The 7,204-nt window shown below is 34.9% G+C and overlaps 1 protein-coding gene across 6 annotated transcripts in view; it reads right to left on the bottom strand.

Moving 5' to 3' along the window:
- ROBO1 (roundabout guidance receptor 1) overlaps positions 1-7,204 on the bottom strand; it is a 1,120,933-nt gene that overhangs the window by 885,240 nt on the left and 228,489 nt on the right. The window lies entirely within an intron of this gene.

The following is a 7,204-nucleotide window of genomic DNA, read 5'->3' as shown; positions in this document are numbered from 1 at the left end:
ACAGATTTTGAGTTAGCAGTTTCATAGTTATATTTCAATAATATTTTAAGGAATTCTAGTTCTATTTAGCCTCCAAATCTTATAAACCTTATACTACAAACAAAAAAGAGGGAGTATGAATCTGCTTAGTCTTCTATTCCACTAGCTGGATGGCACTGCTGCCACTAAGGGTCATAGCAAGTGGATAGAAATTTGTGGGAAAGGTCTTCAGACCTTGCAGCAACCTTTCCAAATATCCATTCCTTGTGTTTTGAGAATTAGAAGTACAGAATAGTTTTGATGGTCCTTTTAAAAATTTGTTTATTTATTTGTTTGTTTGTTTGTTTATTTAGAAAGAGATAGAGCATGCACAGGGGATAGTAGAAGCAGAGAGAGAATCCCAAGTAGGCTCCATGCTCAGATCAGCACAGACCCTAACGTGGGACTCGATCTCAGGACTGGGAGATTGTGACCTGAGCTGAAACCAAGAGTCAGATGCTTTACCAACTGAGCGACCCATGCATCCCCTGACAGTCGCTTTAAACACTTTATTAGTTTATTGTATTGTTTGTCATAGAGAAAAACTGATGTATTTTTAATATTGCAAATCTGTGTATATCCACATTTTAATTTCTCTGAAATGACATGGTTGTACTTCTGTGATGTTGGCTGGTGGTAGTGTGGTCTTACGAATCTTTACTTTTTCTTTAAAACACAATGTTTAGTAATACTCATGAAGGTACTCTTCCAAAATCCATGGTGTGTTATGGGCTCAACTGTCCTTGCCATATTCAAAAGGTGGGGACCTAATCCACAGTTCCTCAGAATGTGAATATATTTGAAACAGGATCTTTAAAGAGGTAATTAAGTTAAAATTAAAATGAGTCATTAAGGGTGGGCCCTAAATCCATATGACTGGTGTCTTCATAGGAAGAGGAAATTAGGGCACAGACAGGCAGAGGGGAAGAACTCGTGAAGACCCAGGGAGGTGATAGCCATGTAAAAGTCAAGGAGACAGACCTTAGAAGAAACCAACCCTGCTAATACCTTGATCTTGGATTTCAAGCCTTCAGGATTGTGGAAAATAAATTTCTGTTGTTAACGTCACCCAGTCCAACATTTTGTACAGCAGCCCTAGCAAACTAATATGCATGGTAACAAAGATACAAGCTCTGAACTGCCATGGCTCAGTGGAATGTAAGCAATGTGATCCACCTTCCTATTGTTTGAATAAATGCATTTTTCATTTCCATGAAAAAACTAGTTTTCCATCATCCCAAAGGGGCATTTTAGAAATTATGTTCTGATTTAAACTTGTATTAGTATACAAAATGCAGTATCTAGTATCAATTTCTAATAACCTCTAAGGACAAAAATCAAAATTATAAATGAAGTCACTGGATTCTGGTCATCAAAATGAGTGACCTTGCATTTAGCACAGCTTTGTTGTAGGCTGCTCAGGTGAATTACACACCCTCTGATACTACAAACAGCCAATGATTCAAGTGCTTTGTTGGCGTATAATAGTTTGGTTTACTCTTAGAATCCAAAGATTTCATTTAAAGAAGAAACTGATAAGGCAAAATGTAAATCTCCTAGAACACTGTTGGAAAAAGATGCATATTTAAGAAAAGAGTAACTATTTTTTCTTGAGGTACAGAATGCGCCTAAGCATATTTAACAATATAGTAATAAGTCCTTAGCAAAAGCAACTTCTACAAATGTAGGGACACATAGCTAATGTATTACAAAAGTGTAAAATATTATTTTGGAGGAGTTACTTCTATCATGGAATCAGATCTATCTGGAAGCTAAAGCAGTCACCTAGACTTGTCTTTTTCCTTTGAAAGAACTAGTCCAGCATACCCTGTGATTATGGCTGGTTCTATTTCACTTTTTTCCAGGAAGGCAGCCAAATTTCAGTACTTAACAATATTTACGGCTAAATTAAATCTCACTTCCTATAGTTTAAACACCCTTCTTTTTAAAGTTCTTGTGTATGCTCATTTTTAAATGTGATCTCCTGTTTACTTCAAAGCCAGTCTACAGACTATATCCTGTCTGAAGAAGCAGCTGGGTTTTGGGGATTATCTATCCAGGGGAATTTAGGAAATTCAGAATTTCAATATTCTGAACTTTCATTTCCTATATAGTCATATATCGTGTAATTCTAGGAAGTTTTGAATTTCCCATTATTTCATCTCTTCCTTTTTATTGTATAAATTACATATTCACTTACATAATGATTTATCTCTCTTGTACACTAGACTATGCATGTTTTTGCTTAACAGTGCCCAGCACTTGGCACAAGCTGGACATAGAACAAGCACTCTAATACATCTTGGTTTCTGTACAAAGTTTTACAATTTTTTTAATTCTTTTTTTCAAATTAAGCTTTATGCCCAACATGGGGCTTGAACTCACAATCCTGAGATCAAGAGTTGCATGCTCTCCAACTGAGCCCACCAGGCACCCCATGGTTCTACAGATCAATGAATAATGTAAAATAAACTCTTCCTTGGTCTCAATTCCTCCATGAAACATTAATGTATTTCTGTGAAAAACAGATTTGAATCGTGAACACTATTTTGGTAATTATGCTTATTATTCATCATAAATCATTGGATTTCCACTGTAGGATGTATACCTCAGGGTCATAATACTCTTCTCATTTATTAAATATTTACTGTATAACAGGCATTATGCAGAGCATGTGTGATGACACAAGTCTTCTGAGGTATGAACTACTACAACTCCTAATAAAAAACAAACAAATCAATAAACAAAAAAAAGGATACTGATGCTTAGAATCAATAAGGTAATCCTTAAGACCACACATTTAAGAAATGGGGACAACCTGATGGGGAATTAGGTCTGACTAAATCTACATCCCTGAAATTGATAAGCAAATTTCCACTTCAGACTCCATGGGTTTTTTTACTCATAGAGACAGAGAGAGGCAGAGACACAGAGGGAGAAGCAGGCTTCTTACAGGGAGCCTGAACCCAAACTCGATCCCAGGATCCCAGGATCCCAGGATCATGCCCTGAGCCAAAGGCAGCTGCTCAATAACTGAGCCACCCCAGGCATCCCTATATGATTATTTTAAACATCTTTCCTCTCCTGTTTATTTTTTGGGTGGGTAAGGGTGGAGGTCATCTTTCATTGCTTTGTGATTCCGGCCATCCACAGAAAATTTCAGTGGTTAGGTCATTCCATTCTAGGAGGAATTATGTACACTGATTGTCAAATCCCACAAGCAGAGTTAAATGAGCTGGGATAAAATAAAATCTGTATAAGATCTGAAATGTCTGTGCAATAAGAGAAGTCATGAAAAGGAAAATAAACATTATACAAGCTGTTATAGGCTTAATGCAAAGACTCTAAGATTCAGGTGGTAATTGCATTCAGATATTGCTGGATTTCAAGATCATTAATCCTACAGTAACTGAAAAATAATGTATTTTAGAATTAAGGTGAAATAAAAGTAAATAATGTTTAGAAGTTTTAATTGAGTTATAAGATTGTCATTGTCTCAAAGCCACTTTTGGTAAGCATGCTTTCTTATGCACAGTGTTTATAAAATCTATATACTTTCTAATCTTATAGAGACTAGAAAATATTATTTATTTTAGAATAAATTGCTGAAATTTCTCTTTTTACTCTAATTTGAATTTAGAGTAACAGTGGACTAGTTGCTGAATCCTTATATTAAAAGTTGGGAATACTTTTCTATCAGATAAAAATTTTAGGCAAGATCTACATAAAATTAAAAGAAAATATTTTTAAAAATTAACTTTTTTTTTTGCTTTTAATATCATGAAATGTAGAAGTAGTTCAATAAATACTTATACTATTTATAGCACCCAGCTCTCGATTTCAGCTCAGGTCATGAGTTCAGGGTCATTTCATATGTGCTCTGCATAGAGTCTGCTTGGGAGTCATCTCTCTCCCTCTCCTTCTGCCCTTGCCCACTCATGTTTTCTAAATAAACAAATAAAGTCTTTAAAAATGAATAAATAAGTACCATAAATATGAATATTGTTTTATTCAACCAATAAACACATGTTGTGTGCACGTTTATGACAGGGACTCTTCAAGGCACTGGTTATGACCATCAGCCCAACACACAGTCTCTATTGGACTTTTTCACATTGTGAAACAGGGGTAATGGCCGAGAATAATTCATAGAAAATATACAATAAGTTAATTGTACATATTGATTTTTTTGTATGTAGTCACAAAAACCTAGGTTAGAATTCCAGCTTTACCTATTGCTGGCTCAGTGACATTGGGCAGTTAAATTATTGTCTCAGAATCTCACATTTTTCACCTTCATCTGTATGGTAGAAGCAATTCTAGCTACCATAGACCATTATTTTGCAGATTATAGGAGATAATCCATTCACCTAGAGGAGGAAAAACTTCCTCTTTCTTTGGGTAAATGTATGAGTTAATTGCTCTCCTTACTTCCAACTATTTTCCAAGGCTCTTTATCTTCATATAACCGATTGTCTACTTCAGTGTTCTTTGAAATTCTTAGTATTTCATTTGCCACCATTCATACATTCATCATGTAGATACAAGAACCAGCTCCAGAGGATGACCAAGGTGGCCATTTCTTTTTGACCTTAGGGAACATTTTTTTGAGCTTCAAGTACTGGCTGATGCCAGACTTAAGACCAAAGAGGCATCAGAAGCTCTATATTTACATATTATCTGGTGCAACCCATTTTTTTAGAGAAGATACTGAGGCCTAGAGAAATTAATCTGTTTTTATCACATGAATGTGCGGGTAGACTTAACACGAAAAAGGAGAGGACTCCAACTCTGTTTATGTGAACATAGCTAACATTAGTTGAAAAGTCCCACCAAGATTTAATAAACAATGGGGGAAAAAACTCAAAGATATTAAGTTGTATTTAAGATTAACTATGATTCTTTTCCTATCCAGAATTCTTTTTTTTATAATTATGCATTAACTTTTAAATTTAGAATACCTACATATTTATTTTAGTTTACATTTTTCAAGAGGACTCACATATATCAATTTGTTCTCTTAAACCTGTAAGGCAGCTACATGCTGTTACATGGTGTGGTCCCATTTATAAAGATGAGAAAAGGATGTTCTGAGAACCTTCGTGATTTGTTCAAGGTCATTCATAATAAGTGGCAATTAAGGCTTCTGTTGCTAGATTTTTTATGCTCTATCTCAGTCTTTTTTTCCACAAATTTGAGTGTTATGTTAACGGACCTTATAAAAGGAAATCAACCAAACAAATGCTAACGATAATTTCCTTTTCCTAAACAGGAGATATTTTATCACATAAACTTTCATTACTATCATCATACTAGAATAATATATTCCAAAATAAAGGAAATTGGCACCACAGTGAAGCAAGAGAAACAAACAAAAGCCTGAGAACTCACAGGGAAATCCTGGTGTGAGACAATCAGAGTTAAACAGTCCTAAACTGTAAGTAGTACCATAAAATCAAAATACACAGTGCAGAATTTTAATTCAAGCCTTTCAAAGTTTTGCTTAGAAAAATGTAATATGACTTTCTTCAATAATGCAAAAAGCAGACTTTCTAAGTTCCCATTATGTATTAAAAGAGAAAAAACAAAAATGAAGAAGTCATGATTTAAAAGGTCCTAAAAGCTGCTATTTGTATCAAGCACTATGAATCAACCCTAACCTGACCTTCACATGGAATATTTAATATCTAGCAGAGTACTTGAGCTTTGAACATCAAAATCTCATTTCAGATTACTGATCTGTGAAATTCTAGGAGACATTAGAAAATCCCATGGAAGATCACAAATAACCAGAAGGAAATATCAACAAACAAACCAACAGTGTATTTAATGGAGCATAAGAAACCGTTTTTAAATGTTCTAAGTGATCTGTGCAACTTTCAGTCTCAGATTTTATAAGCAAGCATTAAAGAATGCAGTAAGATATTATATATTCTATAGAAAAATAGCTATTTTAAAGTAAACTGAATATGTAAACATATATCTATAAACAAATACAAATAAATACCTTAATATATTTCTTGAGACATAATATGCTCAACCACATTTTAAATAAAATAATCTGTAAGTTTCAGGGACCATCAATAAAGAAAAAAAAAGTGTTACATTAGGACAACTATCATGAACTAAAACCATACCTTCAGTTACAGGAAAAGTAATTAAATTACTCTTCTCATGCAAGCCCCTTCCTTACCCTCTAGTAAATTCACAAGGCTCACTACATAACTGAGAGGTAATTCAATTTATAATGACATCTTTATAGAATGATTAAGTCACTTTTTGACCTACATAAGGCAAGGAGAATGTTGCCTATCAGAGTCAGCATTAACATTGAAGAAAACTGAATAAGAATAACTTGAATTAGCCACAGTAAGGAAGAAAAACCTCACTCTCTGGGCCCATACACTGCCTATTGTTGGGTTTATTGATTTGTCGACTTAAGTATAGCACTGATTTTTAGAGATAGTGTTACTGCTTAATCTGTGTGAACTTGATAGCAAATTTGAATACCTTTCTTGCAAAATTATATTGCTAAAAGGGCCCAGAAACGTGAGGTTTCTGTTGTTGTTGTTGTTCTGGTATTTCAGAAGTTTTAGGAAAAAATATTCCTATACACCCAAAATATTAGACATAAGGGTCACGGAGAATTTCTTTCCACTTTTTCCCAATGAAAACCACTGAGATCAAAACCTTTTGTTTTCAGGGCCACAACTTTTACCCATAACATTTCATCATGCTTCCAGGCACTTGCCCCATATGTTTTGAAACAGTGGGGCCCATAGGGAAGTGGGCCTGGAGGATCTAGGAGAACACAGGGAAAGGTAAGCTTTCTACAGTGTGAGCAGGGAAATGCTGGGGCATAGAATGAGTAGGTCAAGGCTAAAGACAGCAATCACAGAGACCTACCTGCTCCTTTGGAGAGGAGAGTAAAAGAACAGAATTTAAACTTATTTGTGGCCTCTGTTTCAAAAGGCACATTTAACTCCACCATCTATATGGGGTGTATGTGAGTAGAAGAGTCAGATGAGTTTCTCTGATACTCCTACAGCATGGTTTATAGTCTGTTCCTTTCAAGGTATTTCCCAAAGAATTTATTAGGTAAAGCAGAAGTATGTTAACCGCTGTGACAGCAAACTGGTGGATATGACTGACCTGTTGTAAGCTCATTCTGGCCAATACTACGTCT

This window comes from Canis aureus, chromosome 30 (genome assembly GCF_053574225.1).
Source record: "Canis aureus isolate CA01 chromosome 30, VMU_Caureus_v.1.0, whole genome shotgun sequence".
Classification (NCBI taxonomy): Eukaryota; Metazoa; Chordata; class Mammalia; order Carnivora; family Canidae; genus Canis; species Canis aureus.
This window is presented reverse-complemented; position numbering and strand designations above follow the sequence as displayed.